The sequence below is a fragment of the Dipodomys ordii genome, unplaced genomic scaffold (assembly GCF_000151885.1).
Source record: "Dipodomys ordii isolate 6190 unplaced genomic scaffold, Dord_2.0 Scaffold130, whole genome shotgun sequence".
Classification (NCBI taxonomy): Eukaryota; Metazoa; Chordata; class Mammalia; order Rodentia; family Heteromyidae; genus Dipodomys; species Dipodomys ordii.
This window is the reverse complement of record NW_012267346.1, coordinates 3,288,529-3,309,695: the sequence shown is the minus strand read 5'-3', so window position 1 is coordinate 3,309,695 and position 21,167 is coordinate 3,288,529. Positions and strand designations below refer to the sequence as shown.

Below are 21,167 nucleotides of genomic sequence, written 5' to 3'. Positions count from 1 at the left end.
TGGTGCATTAAGGGAAATTCAGTTTTAAGAAGCTAAACCATAAAGGCACCATGACTGCAAAAGGAGAACTACTCCACACCAATCCATCAAGTTGATGCGTGAGCACTGAAAACACACCTAAAATGAAGCATTCCAAGGAGGTAATGAAGGATTGCTTATATTCAAGGGAGAGACTCCTGTATTTCTTTATCTTTCTAGCTCCATCTCAAAACTTCTCTACTGATCTCACCCAATAAAGTGAAGACATGTCCGTCCTTCTGCTTTATGAATTCAAAAACATAGCTGTGTAATGGATCTTGGCCACATAGTGGATGGAAAAAATGAACGCTGTCAGAAAATCAAGCTACAATACTAACCACCTAGGCACTAAACCCTAGTAAATGAGTCTTAGAACACTTAGATTATGTTGGCTCTCTTGGAAAAGAATCACCTTGCCTATCCTCTGAAACAATTCATCCTAGCCACTTAGATTCTATGATGTGCCATTACCAGGCAAGGAGAGCCCACAGCACAGCAGTCTCTGCACATGGTCTGCATGTCTGTGGGGTCGGATGCTGTTGTTGGTGGTGGTGTTAATATATATGTATTTATTCAGTGCCAGCACTGGGACTTGAACTTAAGGCCGAGACACTGTCCTAGAGCTTTTTCATGGTCAAGGCATGGTCAAGTGAAGCCACAACTCTACTTCCAGCTTTTTGGTGGTTAATCAGAGATAAAGAGTCTCAAAGGCTTTCCTGCCCAGGCTGCCTTTGAACTGATATCCTCAGATCTCAGACTTCTAAGTAGCTAGAATTATAAGCCTGAGCCACCTGTGCCCAGCAGGCTTGTGGCTTTTAAGGCTATAGTTACTAAATCCGAAAATCAGACTGCAAAGCACCATTAAAAGACAAGAGAGTTTTAAACAGTCCTATAAGACAAACAAGAAACATGGGACATTCATCCTCGTGAAGTCTTTAATGACTCTGAGCACTAAAAATGGGAACATATTGGGTTTTTGTTGGTGGTGGTGTTGGTCATGGGGCTTGAACTCAGGGCCTGAGTGCTGTCTCTGAGCTCTTTTCCTCAAAGCTAGTGCTCTATCACTTTGAGTCACTCTGGTCTTCTGGTAATTAACTGGAGATAAGAGTCTCATGCACTTTCCTGCCCAGGATGATTTTGAACCACAGTCCTCAGATCTCAGCCTCCTGAGTAGCGAGGATTTACAGCCCCTGGCATTTTTCTTTTTTTAAGTTAATGAAATCACTTCTAAGACTTCAGAACAAATACTTAAATTAAATGTACTACTTAGAGAAAGAAACTTTCAGATTAGTCAGGTCACCAAATGTTCCCTGCACAGCAGGACAGCAAACAGCTACTGTTTGTTCATTTGCATAGATTAATATCCTTCCCTCTAGGGCTTAAAGACCATATGAACTGTTAATTCTAGAGTTATATCTTTAGAAGGCTCCTATACTACTGGTAAGACCCATCTTTCAAGGACACATTCAGGAACATTTTTGCCTTCATTTTGAAGCTACTTATTGCTCATACATACTTGCCTGGGCTCAGCTCTAGGGTGAATAAAATAGATGTACAGTTTGCTGAAAAAGAAAAGTGTCTTTCTCCTATTTTTTTTTTTGTCATGGGGCTTGAACTTAGGGCCTAGGCCCTGTCTCTGAGCTTTTGTCCCCAATGCTAGCATTCTATCTCTTTGAGCCTCAGTGCCACTTCTGTTTTTCTAGTGGTTACTTGGAGATAAGAGTCTCAGGGACTTTCCTGACTGGGCTAGCTTTGAACTATGATCCTCAGATCTGAGTCTCCTGAATAGCTAGGATTATAGGCATGAGCCTCTGGTACCCAGCTTTTCTTTCTTCTTTCATATCTGTTTATTCTCATCATTAAAATAGTACTCTTCATCTGGATGAAGCTGAGATGGGAAAAAATACAACTTGTCCCTTCCAAAGAACAGAGAAAGGTACAAAAGGTTACCGAAGCTTAAATGGAATAGGAAAGCCAGAACACAGCCCAACTTGGATGTAGACACAAGCACCAAATATCCTTCAAACTCAATGGAAAGTGAGGTTTTAGGTATAGAAATATCGAAAGAAACAATCAGATCATCTTGGCTTCTAACAATATATAATAACTGTATTATGGACCTTATAAACACTTGTAGATGATTTTTTTAAAGCCAAAGCCAACTGCTACCTCCTGGAAAGTCTGATATTAGGCATCAGAAAGGCAGTAGCCAGAGAAAACTATTCTTTTCCAGGTGTTTATGTAAAGGATATTTCTGCCCCAAACTCACACCTGGGGTCATGCTTCTTCATCATCTGGATAAAATGATCCAGGGGTACCAAGGGTGGCCTGGAAAATGAGAAGAGGAATCAAAACCAAATTCATCTAGAGCCTTTCCATCCTTACCTGGCACCTGACAGAATAGAACAGAGCAAGGTAAAAAGCTTTGGGGATGCTGAAGAAAATGAAGGGACCAGAGCACCTCAGTTTCTAATACCAGGCTCCGATGTCTATACTTGTCAGAACCTCTAACAGGTCTAGTACATGGTCCCTCATATCAACCACCACAAATGACCATCTTTACTTGTCAAAGGTGTCATCATATCATCACCAATTGGGTAACTTGTAGACAAACCCATGTGTAAGGTAGAGGAAGTGCTGGGCCACCTAGGCCTTCAACTCAAAGGACAATCCAGATTGTCCTTTTACCCCATCTCTCTAGTCCTGATGGGCAGATTATACAGAGGAATATGTAAATCTCCTCTGCCCCTTTCTCAGGATTCCCTTTTCCACATGGTACTTTACCAGAAGGTGAACAGCCTGACTCATACCAGGCAAATATAGCTCCTTTAGATAATTCTCTCTCCACCTTCCCTCGGCGTTGTTGAGTAAGGTCCCAAGAGTACTTAAGAAAGACTGATCAAGGCCAAATGAAGAGATGTCAGAAACACAAATTTCAAAATCATTCACTCATCTAACACAATAGCTGTGCTTCTAAGAATCATCATGCAACTGTAACTCAATAGAAAGTGTTTCAATAGAAAGACAGTTTTAGACTTCCAAAAACAAAGCCATTTTTCCTGTATTGAACTTCACTAATAATAGTGTTTACATGGTTATACATGTAGTACTACAAAATATAAGACTGAGCAAATCAGTATTCTTTTGCATAAAGCTTTCATTCCAGAAAATTCTTCATTCAGCCTGTTTTTCCTTCTTTCTCTTTAGAATAGCTTTTTGACACATTTCATAACAAAGACACCCAAAAGATGTCATTCCTCCTCCTCCTCCTCCTTCTCCCCCTCTTCTTCCTCTTCCTTTTTTTTTTGTGCCAGGACTGGGGCTTGAACTTAGGGCACAGGCACTGTATCTTAGCATTTATTTGTTCAAGGCTAGCTCTCGATCATTTGAGCCATAGCTCCATTTCCAGCTTTTGGATGGTTAACTGGAGATAAGGGTTTTCAGATTTGTCTGACCCAATTGGCTTCAAACTGTGATTCTCAAATCTCACTTCCCTGAGTAGCTAGGATTACATCTGGTTGGACCAGATGAGAAAAACATATAGATAGACCATTCAGAAATCCCTTGTATGCCAAAGCAACCCCATGCTAGCCCAGTTGAGCCATTAGCCCACTTTGAAACTAGACCCCCCCCACACACACACATATTTAGTTCCTCCTTCCAGGCTCCCATCCATCTCTCAGGGCAAGAGTCGCCAGGGAAAAGCTACACAAGAAAGAGCAGTGACAAGGCAGCCACGCCTCTATTTCTTTTCTGTTTTCTTTTCTTTTCTTTTTTTTTTTTTTGGTTGTGGGTCTTGAACTCTGGGCCTGGACGCTAGCACTCTACCACTTAAGCCACAGGTTTGCTGGTAGTTAATTGGAGATAAGAGTCTCCCAGACGTTCCTGCCTGGGCTGGCTTTGATCCTCAGATCTCAGCCTCCTGAGGAGCTAGGATTACAGCTGTGAGCCACCAGCGCCTGACTCGTGCCTCTATTTCTACATAGATGAAAGTCAAAGCCTTCGGCCAGGCAGCCTGCTGAGGAACTGCACTACACAACTGATGGACCCTAGACCCAGAATCCTTGGATAAGGCTTAGCTTTAAGACCTTCAAATTACTGCCTGATTTCTCCAGGTGAGAATGTTGTTGAAGACATTTCCATCTATTTTGCCAGTCCAGGACATGCATGTGGGTCACAAGCAAATGGCAAGAAATCCCAGCACAGGATAGAGAAGATGTGAGCTAGGAGGCTGACACAGTGTAATGTAAATGAGGGAAGAGCAGTCTGGAAGAGGAAGAAAGGAGAGCGCTTGGAAATACACAGACAGGGCTAGGGTCTCGACAGGAAACAGGTCTGAGTCAGGCTGGTGATTCCCACAGTACAGAACCTGAACTATAAGTACCTGTACTCTGTTAATACAGAGTACAAACAGAAGAAAAGAGAGATCAGCCATGGAAACACTTGAGCTTTTGCACAACAAATAGCACTGTCATTAAAAGAAATGAAAACTACACTGGGGAAATAGTTGCAAGTGAATATGACTTCACACACACAAAAAGATTAATATCTAGAGCACATACAGAGTTCATCTATATAGATTAGAAAACAGCAAGAGTCCCGTTTGCTAATTGTGAAGAAAACAATTAGTAAATAAGCAGAGATGGAAGCATTGTACCTGGAGAGAGATCAAAGGCATGCAAATCTTAACACCAAGGAGCTTATTAACTAAGCCAGGAAATAAGAAGGAAGACTCCCGCCATCCATCAGGTTGAAGCAAGACACTGCTGTATCATTAGGAGCAACGTAAATTGGTAGAGGCCTTTTAGAAAGCAATTCGGAGCAAACCCCCTCTAACTTAATGATCAGCCTTCAGTGTGCAAAGATGCTCACCACAGTTTTAAAGTAGTAAACAATTAGAAATAATCCAAATGGTCAAAAAGATAGGTAATTTAAATTAAGACAGAGCAATCTGATAAAAAATGTTTTTAAAACATTGACAGGACAACCTTATAGGTCCTTGGTTCAATCCTCACTGCACGACTTAAGAACTGGAATGGAGAAATCAGAAGCAACTTTTCCTTTTATTGGCTTCCCTTGTTGTAAGATTTGAGCAATGAACGTTTAAAATGCAGTATGTCTCCATCAATCACTTGCCATGACTGTCACATCCAGATAAGGGGAATGAGTCTGGTCCTGCCCCAGTTTGAAAGGTTCATTTGGGATTCAAACCCTGACCATGAAGACTGATTACTTTTAAGTACTTTCTGCCACCAACTATCCACAAATCTCAGCTCTTCCCATTAGCCTCAGTTTATCCCCCAGTTCTAAAATGCTGTTCCTTCCCTCTTCTTCCATGTGTTTGTGTCTTCTCAAAATTACTGAGATCTCACCATACTCCGTATATATAGTGAGTGTGTGTTAAATCATTTTAACAATCCTTTAAGTCAAATGTTATCACTCCCCTTCAACAGAGGGGAATATTGAGGATTACAGACTGAAGAAATGTGAGTCAGGCCACACACCTAAGAAGCCACAGTCAGAATCCATACATCAACATCCCCAAGTTCAAAGGCTTCACTCAGCAGTAAGTACTATCCCTTCCTTGTTTTCTGCCAATGAAACAAAAAAAATCCCTCTCTAACATCCTCTTTCTATTTGCACTAGCTGCCTGGAGAAACTATTAATAATTGTAATTAATCAAAAGACATCACTATGAGCTGCTTATAAATTAACCAAAAAGACAAGGAAATGTTGCACACACTAATTGGGAAAGTTGATGCAGAAAAAGTATTACCAAGAGAAAACCACCTGCACCTGCAGTTAAAACCAAATGACATCAGAAGGATTTCTACTTGCAAATTAAAAGCCAAGTATGGCCTAGGATAGCATTGCTTACAAGAACAGAGCTTCTGTGCTTCCCTTGGAAAAAAAATAATAATTATTATTATTCCACAATTAGCTGGAAGATTCTTTCCAGTCATTATACATTCTACTTCCAGAAATAGCTGTTGTTTCAGGGCATGGTAACAAAAGAGCAGAGGAAAAATATTAAGGTATGAAACTAATCTAGATGGGGTGATAAATGATGCTAGGCCCCACTTATGACTTGCTCTCTAAATAATGACATAGTAATAGCTAAAATATAAATTCTAATTAAATATAAAACCCAACAAAGTCAAATAAATAGCAAGTGATATTTGACAGAAGCAAAGGCCTTGGGGAAGCTGAGAGGAAGAATTACAATAAAATACATTTGTAGATCTGTACAATGTTAGTGATAGAAGAAGTCTGAGAGATGGTTTCTTTCAACTTTCTTATTTTTCGCAGATAGGGAAACTGAGGCCTGGCCAGGTCGGTGTGAGCCATCTGAGTGATCTGAAAACAGGATAGAAAACAAATTCTGCCACCCAAACTATTAGTCCAACTGTGTTCTATACTCACTCCACTTTAAATCATATTTTTTAAAAGAGCATTAAACATTCTATAAATATTAAATTCCTTTTCTAATAATTTTATAATGCATGATGGCATATTTTAAAGAGGTCTGGTTTTGATTTCTTCTGGAAAATTGCGTACTGCTTGGTGTTTAACCCACTACTGAGTGAAATATTAACAGGCCACATAATGGCTCCAGTGTTTTGTAAGGAAAGCTAAACAGAATTCAAAACGCATATCCCTCAGGCCTATGGTAGCATTTCTGGAGCACACAGTAAACTCCACGCTCTGCTCAACAAGCCCATCCCTGTTAAGTAACTCATCAGAAAATAAAGAGGGAATTACCAAAGGGGGACTTGCCAAGCAATTAGCTCTCTGAAGCAGATGACATACAACTGTTGTAGGGAGGAGCTTCCCACTTAGTCATATGTCAGAGTCAGAGCCTACTAATCTGTAAATACAAATTCGTCACATATGATTACAGCTGTGATGCAGGCAGAATCTGCCAGGCAAGTGCACCAATAGGAAGTCTCAGGCCTTCTATTCCCTAAAGGAAGAGGCGCTACTGCTAAAGACCAAAAGAAAAAAAGTCTCAGAAAATTTTACATAGTATAAGAGAGACTAGCAAGCTAAGAAAAATGTGATCTTCTTTCTCCATCATCTGTTCATGAATTGGCTAAGACTTATTCACTGGTTCAAGGAAGAAGAGACATTTCTCTCCTTAAACCAGGAAAGAAGCCAGTGACTCTTGCCTGTAATCCTAGCTACTCAGAAGGCTGATCTCTAAGACTCCAGGTTCAAAGCCAACCAGACAGGAAAATCTGTAAGACTCTTATCTCCAATCAATTAGCAGAAACCCAGAAGTGAGGCAGTGACTCAAGTATTAGACTGCCAGCCTTAAGTGTAAAAGCTAAGGGATAGCATTCAGGCCCTGTGTTCAAGCCCAGTACACACAACACACACACACACACACACACACACACACACACACACACACACACACAAAGAACTGGGAGTTCTGGGCTTCCATATGGCCAGCTGACCTCCTCTGGCTGCACGTTTTGTTCTCCAAGCTTGCATTCAGCACCACACCACCACCTCGCACAGTGGAGAGATAAATAGTTCCTATCTGCCAACTCGTACAAGCTAAGCAATGACCCAGTGAAACTCTTTGAAGAGTCAAAAGTTCATTGTCTCCCTGGGAGTCACTGCTGAGCAACATCTGGAGCCAACTTTCAGCCAGTCCCCCAAAACAGATAAGCATATTGCTACTGTCATCATTTTCCTTCATTAATAATTAGTGAAAGTGCATAGGAATCTCAGGGAGGAATGAGGAAGAGTGAACAGAGAAAGGGAAGAAACATTTCCAAGACAGCCTTGTATGTGACTGAAGATACAGACAGGCATCGGAATGAGAGCCTCATAGGCTAGGAAGCCTGGCCTGATCCCCACCTCTGACAGCCCACTATTCCTAGGCTCTGGTTCTTTACACGTTACACCTGAGCACACCTTGTCTTCTGTAGGAGACCGTATGCTTCTGAAAGACAGGAGTCCAGGCTTGAAAGATCATCCACAGCCACACTAAGGAGGACAAGCTGGGGCCCAACCATGAGGCCATCTCTTCACATGGGGAAAACTTGAGCAAGTTACTTACCCTCTCTGTCTCAGCTGCTTTGTAATAGTGCCTACCTGACAGGACTGCAAGGAAGGTTAAATGAGTTCAGACTTAGAATGGTAGTTGGGAGATTAAATGAGTTCCTATTCAGAAGGGTAGCTCAGAGCTGTTGATCGCCTCCTATTTCCCTGAGGGCCTCCCTGGCCTAATGCCTCTCGTATAGAGTACACTCAGTTAAGTATTTGCAGACAGAATGAGCTGCCCCTGGAAAGTGTTTTCTCCATCCTTCTCACTCCTTTCAGAAACACCTTGTCTCTTGATGTAAGTTAGGAAAGTCGTCCCTGCATTGTTAGCTATTTGGAGGCAATATATATGTATTGACCATCTAAATAACACAGGTCAAAAATATCATCAAACCTTCAGTTGGTTTTTCCCCTAATCATATTATTCTCCCTAACACCAATGGAACCAGGTAAGTGCACAGCCTTCCCCTCCACTTTGATCAATGCAGTCTTAGGGCATCTTTCCCTCCAGAGATAAGGCTCCTCAATTCCATATTTCTCTGTCTTATAAAAAGTATAAGGGGGAAAGTCAAATCAAGCAGCGCTGTATCTGGTAGCTTGATTTGTACATACACAAATCTCTCTCACACTCTGAATACATAAATGTGTAATACACACACACACACACACACACACACACACACATATTACATTTAAAGGAGTCCTAAGAAAGCCTCTGGGAAATCTTCTACGGTTCTAAAACACACCCACCCACATTAATGTGATTTCTCAAAGTGCAGTAAATGAATTGCCACAAATGAACAATTGCTAAAAAGCCAAGGAGATGGCACATGTGATTTATGCACATCACAAAGGAAGACTAAATTGACAGTGAAAAAGATCAAAGGAAATGCTGGAATCATGGCTAATATGTACAGGGCTCCACTGAAAATTTTCTTAATAAAACTGTTTAGAAGAAAATAGAAGAAGCATTTGTTTAAATGAAAAGAGATACCGCATGCACTGAATTTGAAAAGCAGCATTCGTTTTCATACACACATATTAGATTTAGCTAAAATTAGCTCAAGTTCCTAGTTTTTTTAAGGCCTTAAAGGAATAAAGGATCCAACGATATTTCACTGAGCTGTAGCTGAGCAATGAGTTCTCAAGGTACCTGAGTTCTGACAGAAGACCCACCCCAACCAACAACAACTGTCCACTCCCAGGCCACCCCAAACTAGCTCTTGAAAAGAAGAATCAAGACTGGACCATATCCATCTTTGAGCTCCCTTCTGATGCCTCTCTCCTCTCTTTGTACATTCTACATCAGCTCCTGTAACTTCCAAGACTGAGTTATATCCTCCTGAATATCCAGCTCTAAGTCAGATACAAGAAGGCAAAGCCCAACTTCAAAAAGCACTTTTTAAACCAAGGACGCCTGCACACTCACCTCTTGGCAGCTTTGTCCCCACAATCTGTACTATCTACCCGTTCCCAAGACTCAGATGCCCACCAGACCTGAGCTTCACCCACAGTGGCCTGGTCAGTTACATACCATGACACTTGCTCAGCCAATCCTAGCCAATTAAATGTTTGTTTGTCTGTTTGATTTCCAGCTTCCTCCATCTTTTAACACAGAGATGCAATCCACTCTCAGTGACCCACCAAGACAACTCTCCTCTCAGAGTCATCCTCCATCACTCCTACTCATCATCACCCTTCAGACTTCTTGCCATGGTAGAATGAACCCCAGTAAGTACAGCACAGCCCATTCCACTTTGCTTTAGCTAGTTCAGAGCATTTCTTCCTTCCCCTGCCTGTCTGTGACAAATATAAACTCCTTCCCGTAGCTCTTACTCACTTTTCATTCCCACAGCCCCATGAAGTTGCTTTAAAAAAAATACACAATGAATAAATGAATGAATCATTTCTTTACATAGATAGCAACTGTGAACGAGTTAGGTCATAACTTGTTCTAGCTGTATCTTATTTATAAAAGAACTAGGAATAATTATAATCCAGGCTTTCATTTAAAAAAAAAGCGAACTCTTAATGAAAGTAAGAGTATATAACATGAAAGATACTGTTTCTCTATCCATATACAATCCTTAACTGCTAGAACTGCAACAAGGCCATTATTTATGCAAAATGTGTAGCAACTGTGTAAGCTTCCTATCAGTGCAATCACAGGACATGTCAATTGTTTCAAATTCAAGGTGACTTTGCACTACTTTGTCATTATGACAATGAGTATTCATAAGATACTTAGACTTACTTATTAGATGAAAAACACCTAGGTCTCTCTCAATAAGTTCACATATAGACCAAGAGATAAGATTTTTGATGCCTGTTTATTTTCCCCCAACAACAAAATTCTTGAGGCATTTTGTCATGGCCAATGACTCTCTTTAAATACCACAGATTAAAACAATTCCTGCACATGTATTCACCACATACACAATTGAGTCATTTCTCCAAAATTTCAGAGGCTAAATTTCGGTCTGGCAGATAAGAATTCAATATTTAATACCATTGTGAAAGAAAGCAGCTCTAAGACACCCTACCCTGTCCATTAGTAGATACCGGTAGGTCTTCAGAGACTTGGCCTGGAGAACTCTGGGGTATTCTAGTTCCATTTAAAGAGCACCTCTCTATAGTCAATAAAATGTGTAGAGCCCAGTTCCATAATTCACATGATCACAATATGATATGATAACTCTCTCCTTCCCTCTTCTTCCTTTTTGTCTAGAGGATATTTTCCAGGTCCCTTTCTGGAGGGGAAGGGGGTGAGTATTTCACTCATTTAAGAGCACAAATAACTCCCATTTATGCTTGCAATTTATCAGTTTTTCTGATAATAATAATGGATATGCTATGCATCCTATCATGGCAAGAAAGTTGTGATAAGTTCAGAATAAAATTCAGTAAAACAAATAGAAGTCTTATTAGCTTTTGCAGCTGGCTAGTGCCTATGAGATTGGTCCAAAGAGAGCAAGGTCTAGGTATATTTATTTTGTTCCTAGTTATCTGTGATTCAGGAGCATCCATCAGAAAACAACACCATTATGATCAAACTGTCCAGAGATAAGTTTCATGCTAACAAACCATATGCCTGCACCATTCTATCCACGGTATCCACATTATGACCCTCTATTCTCCCAGCAGCCCTTTGCTTACCCCACCTCACACTTGGAGATGGAGAGGCCTGGAAAGTATATTGTGATTGTTCAAGGTCACAATGACCCCCTCCAGATTTTGAGTCCAGATGGGCTAGTTCAGGCTCTTATCTCAGATGCCACAGGATTTATAGTCAACATAAAAACTTGATCTTAAGTTCACAGAGGGGGAAATCTGGAGAATCAGAGAATCGTCTTCAAAACAAACAACTTGGTCAAGTAAATACCTACTGACAAATGTAGGTTAAAAAAAAAAAGTCCAGATTTGGGGATGTGAGGCTTGGGAAAATAGGTCTAGGCTTCTCACCAAGTAAGGAAATAGAGCAGTTTCCACATATATGGAGTGTTCATTCCTGAAAGAGCAATATTTTCAGGGAGATCAGCGGGAAGGGTATGATTTGGAAGATTTAGAGCAGACCCCCAAATTGTTAATTAAACTTTCCAGGTGATTTTGCTAGCCAGCTAGACTCAGGAACTTCCGATCTAGACTACCCCCCTAGCTTTGGACAGGACTGCTACCAAGGCAAATAGAAAGTGACCTCTATTTTTTTTATTTCACATTCCTCCTTGGTTGCTTACACCAGTGTTCCAAACCCTCATTACCCCCACGTGCTCACTCACTTCTGTTCTATCCTCATTTCCTCTGCAGCAGTAGCCTCTTGTCTTCTCTTTACAAAGAACCATGAGTCATAAACTCCTGCTTACACCCAGTGCTGCATGACTGTCCAGGCCAGACAATCTTACTGTACATGAGGAAATCAGGAAGTTGTAAAATCCAAACAGACAAAAGAGAAATTCAAGATTCATCACATACTGCTTGCTACTGACCAAACAGTTCTGTTTCCCTACTCATGCACAGTACTGCAACAAAACCTAAAACACAGAAACTGAGACTTAAGACACTTGGTATCAGAACATTCATAATTGCCTTAAGGAAATGTAACAATGAAAATGCTCTGGCTCAAGATCCAATTAGCAATAATCATCACAAAGCCAAATGCAGATTTCTTCCTGAATCGAATAAATGCAACCAAAAATGATTGGTGCTTTAATCCAAGTTAAAACACACACACACACACACACACACACACACACACACACACACACTATCTGGGCAATCTCTCTTAATTTTCCATACAGTATAATTTGCAGAAAACTAAAAATTACATTGGACCCTTGACAACGTGCTAACACATGACGAGCAGTAATTTCCCCAGGTCAGAGCCTGGAAAAATCCTCAGATGCAAAACGTAGGATATCACCACACTCTCTCTCACCTGGGACGCACTTCCCTGTTGAGCCAGTGGAAGAGGAGGTTGTTGTCCAACAATGACAGATAGATCTGGAGCTTGAATGGACCACCCTGGTGACTTGCTGCACAATGCTCCTACAATGGAATTCAGGAAAGGAAATCCAAAATGAAAAACAGAACAAACTGCTTTAATAATACAAGTCTACTATAAGAGTCTGTGCATTGAAATATGCTTTATTTATTATTATTTATTTTGCCTCTCCTAGGGCTTGAACTCTGAGTCTGGGCTCTGTCCTTGAGCCTCTCTGTGCTCACGGCTGTACAACTTGAACCACAGTGCCACATCTGCCTTTTTCTGAGTAATATATTGGAGATAAGAGTCTCACAGAGGGGGCTGGGAAGGTGACTCAGTGGTAGAGGGCTTGCCTTGCATGCATGAGGTCCTGGGTTTGATTCCTCAGCACCACCTAAGCAGAAAAAAAAAAGCTGGAAGTGGTGCTGTGGCTCAAGGGGAAGAGTGCTAGCCTTGAGCTGAAGAACTGAGGGACAGCGCCCAGGCCCAGAGTGCAGGCCCCACGACCGGACCCCCAAAAAGAAAATCTCACAGATTTTCCTGCCTGGGCTGGCTTTGAACTGTGATCCTCAGACCTCAGCCTCCTGATTTGCTAGTATTACAGGCCTCAGCCACCGGCACTGGGCTTGAAATATGCATTTAAAGATAATCAAATTTTGTATTTTCTTAATAGGAATTACACAATTATCAATCAGCACAAAAGGCGGGTCTGGTTTTATCTTACAGGGCTCACAGGAAAGCCAGTATATGATAAGGTCATCTCTTCAGTCACACTAAAAGCTAGGTCTCTACTTTTGAGCCAGCCACTGTCAATGTTTTCTCCAAAGACTCTAGTGAAGCATCTAGTAAACACATGCTGGTGATCACAAAGAAATACCAGGTGAAAATGGGCATGGATTAAATACTAATTGAGCCAAAACCTAATTTTAATGCAGCATATATTATCTATCAATGTGCAACTTGAGCAGCAATCATAAAATCCAAAGAGACACAGAGAAACTAAAGATTCAACAAATACGGCTATTAGCATACTATAGTATACTATTAGCATACTATCTAATGGGATCTTTTAAAAAGTCTAAGATACAGAAAAAATGTCTTATGCACATATTCACCTTTCTACTAAAATTTAATACAGTTCATTATTGAATATACATATGTCTATTCCATTTTCATTAGGCCACAACAGTCAAGCAAAAATAAGCCACTGTATTATAAATATGCGAATGAGTGAAAGAATAAATGAATAAGTGATGGATGAGTGAATGGATGGATGGATGGATGGATGGATCTTCCATATGCCTTTCCATTAGAGCTTGGGGCTTGTAGTAGTTTTTATGAGGTCAAGACCTATGCTCTAATAAAAATGAAAGCGGTTGAGGACTTGATCTTCCATCGTATTTCTTTAGTCCTATCTGCTAAAATTATACTTTTTAAAGTACTGTTGATACCCAATCGGCCACATTAAATGCAAAGAATCAGTTATTTTATAGTTATTATAAAAATAATTCCCACCGTAGTAAAGACTGAAATGAATTTTTCATCTTTGATTGTTGGAGCTGATCTGCATATTTGTTTAGGCTGATTTTAAATTTACTTTGGGTTTTCTAAGCTCATGCCAGGTAACAGTAGGAAGGAGAAGGCCTGGAATTATATTGGGTGTCAGAAAGAAACTATTCTGGAGCTATGAATATGATCTCCAGTGTGAGTAATCTGTAAACAGGTAAGTGAGCCAATTATCCTTGGGTGCATGGCAACACATCTCAGTAGTCATGATTATTTTCATCCATACACACTCACTATTTTTAAGAGCACAGCTCAGCTGGAAAGGAAAATAGCTTCCATTTCTTTCCAGCACTTTTCAAAGTAATGAATAGTAGCCAAAGTACTCTTCCTTCTAACTAACCTACTCAGTTAGCATTTATTTAAGCTTGTCTGGGACTGTTATGCAAAGAAAATGATTTCTGTAGTCCTTAGTATCCCCATGTGTAATGTAAACCAACCTAAGCATTCATGTCCATTAAATCCTTAGAAGAAGCCAGGAATTGGTGGCTCACGCCTGTAGTCCTAACTACTCAGGAGGTTAAGATCTGAGGATTTAGGTTCAAAGCCAGCCCGGACAGAAAAGTATGAGACTCTTATCTCTGGTTAACTAGCACAAAGCCAGAAATGTAGGTGTGGATCAAATGGAAGAACACCAGCCCTCAGTGGAAAAGCCAATCAAGATCACTAAATCCTGAATTCAAGTCCCAGTACTAGGACAAATAATGAATTCATTAATTAAATCCTTAGAAGACTTTGTTCCCCTACCAAGAAGATTGTTGAGCTATAAATAGTCTCCAAGTTAAATATTAGTTCACAAAATTCTACTTAATCTTACATATTGTTTCCCTAAAGAAGGTCTTGATTTTTATCTTGCACTGTCTCAAATGAAGGTTCAAAATAACTGATGATCATTTTTTTACAAGCAGCTGGATTTTGCCCACAGAGCTTTATGAGTTCACTGTTAGGAGAGTGTTTGCTTGTATACTGATGTGTGCACATAATCCTATTTACCTGGCAGATAAGGGTTTATAGAGTCCAAATTACAGCCTCCTCCCATTCTGCTGAATGCACAGAACAGTCAAATACAATGCAAATGTTGTAAAATATTAATTTACTTTCACATTGGACTGCCTATTTCAACAGCACATGTGTGCCCAACACTATTACAGTAATAAGGAGAGTTAATATCACTTGCTGTATTCCATCACAGGGAATAAACACAAGAATAAATGTAAGGCAGTGAGGATCCATTGCAAAATGCACAAGCAACATCAAAAAGAAACAATCTACAGAATGTTTTATACTATGATATACACTAAAAATGGAAAGTTTGATGTTTCAAAAGCACATTGGAGAAACACAATACTATTAATAGTGGAAGACTATCACAAAAGGTGGCTGAGTAATGATATGATCGTCCATAAAGACCAGGAGATACTGTGGGAGACAGGGCCAGCGTTAAGGGCACAATAAAAGAAAATCTGTCATACACAATGATAAAAAAAGTACATTTTCTCTGTATGTTAGAAGCGTAAGTGCATATAGGTTAGCAGCTACGGTAATTATCACTAAAATCTTCTGCTAAATAACTCCTTTGAAGCTTGTCATGTTAAAGGTCACCTTTGTGAAAAAGGAGAGTTCTTCTCAGCCCAAATCAAAACACTGCAATCTGGGGAACCTCTGCCCCCAGTTCTGATTATACTACAATGAATTTTGTGAAAAATAGGCGAGACACAATTTTTGCTTACATTAAGGCAATTACCATTGCGTTTTCATTACTCCACAAATGAGATACATTAAAAGTTATAGAAAAATCAATCAAACGTTCTGCAAAGAACATGTCAAGCATTGTATAATGCTTGTTGTTTTTTTTCTTTTCCCTAATAGTTCTAAACATTTTAGTCTACCTGGAATGGTAGTAATATTTGTATAAATATTTGTAATATGCTAACCAGAAAGGTACATATTTATAAAATACATCAAAACACCATTTCTACAAAGAAATTTACCAATATGATATTATTTTGTTGATTTTATCATCACATATATATATACATATATAAAAAAACCAGTCCAATTGCAGCAATTACAGCTCTTCCAGACATTTTTAAATGTTTGTAAAACTAGCACCCTGTATTACTCATCATTTTATTACTCCTCAAAGAAAATTTGAATGAGTAAATTTATTTCGTTAAACTAAGTGAAATGAAACAGCACTGATGAGTCAAAAATTCCCATCTGAAACAAAAACGAAAGAAGTCCCGTATGGAAGTTCTAAAATGAATATTCTCACCTCTGCTGGTATTTGTACAATTTATTGTTTCTAACGTATGTAGCAAAATAAGCTTGGCTTGCTTTTGATAAATACAATCAGAATCGAATTTGTCTTTGGAAGCAATTTAGCTGACCAGTTCTAAATATTTCATACAAGCCGATCATTTCGAACTAACCTATTACTTGTGTTGCTCTGAAAATATAAAGTAATGTGAAGTCAATCTATCTCCCCTTAAGAGCAACAAATAGTCTGGCTTACTGTATTCTGTCACTTTGTTTATGCAGGTATTAAGGCTTTCCGAAGTGTATTACCTTCAGATAATATTCACTCCTATAGTCACCTACATGAGTTTCAGGGGCTCATGATCAACTAACTTCTTATAAAAATACAAAGAATAAAAACCAGGTGAATGGCTACAGTCTGTTTGTTACCAGAAACTGTTGTTCAGATAGATACAGAAGGAAAATTCACTTGACATTTCAGAACAGAAGAAAAACTATTATACACAAGGAACATAAGTCCTTGAACTGTAGGATGACTACAAAAACAGGAGCTATACAAATGTTTACTAGCATTGTAATAATCTCTCAATGCTGGCTATTTCCAGGAATCCCCGGCTAGTGAATAAGAGCTCTTGAAACTGCTGAAAATCTTCAGCATGTGACATTTAACCTGATGGCTCAAAAGTTTTTCTTCAATCTTTCTCTGAAAGACATTTAGAGGCCTGAAGCCTAGTTATAATATTTCCAACAAAGTACCACTCTATTTATCAAACCCTCTTAAAACGAAATCTAGACAGGAAAATGTTGTCTTTCTCAATCCTTAATCAAGAACAAACATTTTTTCATACTTATTTTTAGCCCACATCTACTTGTACACTGAAAAAAAAAATCTATGCTCACATTTTACTCCAAGGAAAGTACTTTTCCACACATTACAAGGTACAATGCAGGACCTGCAAGGCATCATGCAAAACTTCTGTGCTTTTATATTCTTGCTTCCCATGTATTTATCTCACCAAAAACTAATAGCTCATTTCAACCACAGCAATGCTTCCTCTGACCAGGCCACAACAAGCTTACCAACCACATAAACTCACTCACCAGCAGACACTCATAAACCCCCTGTAAAAGTGGAGAGCGGAGGAGAGGGGAGGTACCTTCTCAATCCTAGCCCAAGGAGGAATTTCATTTTAACCCATTTAGCTATTCAACCATAAAACTCTAAATTGACTATAGAGTCACAGATAATCTTGACACCATTATTCTCAATTACTATTTCTTTCAAATATCAAAGTTACTAAAATACTCTACTTGATTTGGACTGCCTGAGCAGCCCAAAGTTTCAGCAAGGAAAGCTAATTGTCTGCTTTCTATTTTTGCCGTAATATGATTTTTTCTGGACCTAGAAGGCTTCATACGGTGTTGCCTTAATGAAAAAGCATAATACTCACCAAATTATGTCCTAAAATAAGTATAAGCTGTTCACCTAGTAAAAGTACCATGCAACCAGGCACCCTACAAGCTTAGCTATTCAAGAGGCGAAGACTTGAGAATGAAGGTTCAAAGCCAACACAGGCAAACAAATCTGAGAGACTTGTCTCTTATTAACCAGCAAAAAAAAAAGCCAGAAGTGGAAGCATGACTCAAGTGGCTGAGTGCCAGCGGTGAAAGGAAGAGGGTGAGGCTCTGATTACAAACCGTATTACCAACATTGTATGCTAGTACATATGTACCAGCATATAGCACACACATGCGCGTGCACGCACATACACATACACACACACACACACACACAGCATCATACATTATATTATCAGTCGATTAGCTATCAGCTTATGGCGTATCTGGCTTGACCGAGAAAATAAGTATTTAAATTTAAATGACTACTGAAGATCATAAGCAAAAGATCCAAATTGAGAATGAATGCATTCAGAATGTCTGTATACTGTCAGCACCAGTTTTTATAATAGCTGTAAAGTTTTAAAATGTGACAATGGAGATATACTCTCCAAAGAAGTCATTTCCTCTGAGTAAACCATTTAGAAAGCCAGCCATCTCTCTCAGCAGCAGGAGCTGCGAAGGATGGGGTGCTCTTCACACTTGAAAGGGTTAAGTGCCTACAAAGCCAAGAGCACTAGACTACAAAAAGAAATGTTGCTTTAGTAAGCTCTGAAAGGTTTCTAGCAAGTACCAAATACTTGTTGATCTATGCACAATAAACGCCAGTAGGACTGTCAGCCTCCTTTCACTGTCTGGGGAGACACATTTACATACTGTACCCAGTAGGAACAGCTTGTTGGTCTCCTTTAGAAAAGTTGAGTAGCTTGAAGCCTCATTCAGTGTCTCCCATCCAAATGACTCAGAGAAGATACAATTGAAATAGTGAGGTCTCTTGTCTGGCTTGGGCAGCACAAACACAGTGCATAAAACACTTGGAGTAGTTCAGTCAAACCCACCTGAATGGACGAGAAACACAGTCTGTTGCCATGGCAGCCTGATCTAATTACATGAGTGATCAGGGCTGAAGTAAGTGCATGGAAAACCTACACCACTGACACTTATCTGTATGATGAGAAAGACAGGCAGGCAGGCAGGAGGTTCAGGGGAGTCCTACAACCTCAGCTTTATGTGCAAGGTGGCATTCAAGCCGGTTTATTTGCAGAGCTCCTAAAATATTGACTGATGGGTGCACAGTTAGAGGGCAATCCAAGATTAAATGCCACAGCATAAACCATTATGGTGCAATCCTTTTCCAAGAGCTCATGTGCAGGTTTTTATTTTTTTTTTGTCTTTTTTGATTCAGGTAGCTTCCTGGGGGCATAGCTTCAATCTAAAAATGAGCTCAAGCATCAAACTACCTTTGAGTAAAAGGTGGGCTTATCAGGGGCTTCTAGGAACTCCGAGGTTCCTGTAGAAACTCAAACAGAAGTGGCTTAGCTAACACTGTTGGAAAAAAGTAACTAGCTATGTCTAAAAATAACAAGTTAACTACCCACTACGGGGGTACAATATATAAGCAATATATGATGATGCTTTTAAATATTAAGAGCAGCCTGCATTATAAAACACAGATGTCATTGAGATGTGACTACTACAATGCCAAAGGAGAACTTATTTGCATACACAATTCCCGCGGATGCAGTGCACCGGAATGCCTCTCTCTAAGGCATTAGTTTTTATTCTGTGGGTGTAGAAGGGTCGTCTAATTTTACTGATTGTAATCCCGCGGCTCTGACAGGGAAGCTAAAGACCTTTTTCGGGGACAGAACCAGTTTGGAGGAGTCCCTACTGCACAACATACGGTAAACAAAATAAAAATAGCTTGCCGTTCTTGTTAGCCACATCGCGCATTATATAACCAGCTTCCGACTGGCTGCTTTTTTTTTTTCGACCTTACTACTCTTCAGCAATTTCTCAATTTTTCCCAAGTGTTTATATTACCCTCTTATCTGTAGGCTTCTAGATCAGCAAAGCAAAACAAAACAGCAGCCACAACCACGGGATAGAACTGCATCTCCAGCGTTGGAGAAAACTGATTTGTTGTTGTTGTGTTGTTTTGTTTTGTTTTCTGGCAGTCTTGCTCACCACCCTACTTCCCCTCCCCTACCCCCCCCGCACCCAACTAAGGTTCTTGCTCAATCTCCCTAGAAAACCTGAATTGTTTCATCGCTTCCAGTCAACCCCTTACGTGGTCTGAAATAAAATGAAAGCACAAGCCACCGAGTTTCAGAAGGCGGCCTGGGGGCAGATCCGGACGCCTGCAGAGTCAGCCAAGGGGCCACCCAGGGCCCCCTCCCCAGGGCGATGGCCCTCGCCCCCGCCAGCCCTGCCCGCACACACATCAGTACACACACACACACACACACACACACACACACACGCCGCGCTCCTCCGACACGGCCTCACCTCTCGCTCCGCCCGTCCGGCCCCCTTCCCTGCCCCCTGCGGGACCGGCCTGCGCGCTGGAACCACGTAGGAGGCGACGGCAGCAGCGGCCGCGGGAGTGGCAGAGTCCCCAGGCCGGCCCGGAGTGAACGAGCAGCGGGGCTCCAGGGCGCATCCCCAATCCCCGCAGAGCCTCCACCTCCTCCTCTTCCTCCTCCTTCTTCCCCTCCTCCTGGCTTCATTCACCCTCCCAGCCGCCGCGCAGCCGTTCACTCCCCGCGCAGGGCAGCTTCTGCCGCGACTCCGGTGCTCTTGCCGCGGGTGCCGGCCGGCAGCGCGGGCCCGGGCTGGGGCGCTCCCCGGCTCCCGGGAGGTGGTAGCGGCTGCACATGATCAGGAAGCGGCCGCACCAACAGGGCGGCGGTGGTGGTGGTGGTGGTAGTGGTGGCCGTGGCTGCAACCAGGGCCGCTGGAGCCACTCTGGCAGCGCTCCGGGCACCCGCACACCCCTTCCCCCGGCGCGGTCACCCCTCGGCGCCCCCCGCCCGGTACCCGGCCGCGCGCAAAGTCCCGGCCGCCGGTAGTCGGTGCAGTCCCTTCCCCGCCTGCAGCCGGACACCCGGAGAGGCCGGCCTCCGTGGGGGGGGTGGGGGTGGGAGGGGGTGGGGAAAGACCCCAGACCCGGGACCCCAAGCCCAGGCGATCGCCTGCGGGGAAAGTCCAACCCTTCCAGAACCCGGGTGGTTCTCACCGCCCTCTCCGCTGGGGGGGGGGGTTGGGGGGCAGGGAAAGGTAGAGGATCGGGGGCAGCACGACCCGAGGCCGAGGCCGCCTCCCCCCCTGCGCCACCCGGAGGGAGGCGGACATGACTTCGCGCTCGCCGCCGGACCAGCAGCCGCCAGAGCGG

General features: G+C 41.6%; 1 protein-coding gene across 1 annotated transcript in view; it reads right to left on the bottom strand.

Annotated features, from left to right (window-relative positions):
* Positions 1-21,167, bottom strand: part of Atxn1 (ataxin 1) — a 402,543-nt gene that overhangs the window by 380,234 nt on the left and 1,142 nt on the right. Inside the window, exon 3 of the mRNA XM_013030467.1 lies at positions 12,506-12,615. The gene's annotated coding sequence lies outside the window, so the exon portion shown is untranslated. The remainder of the gene's footprint in view (positions 1-12,505; positions 12,616-21,167) is intronic.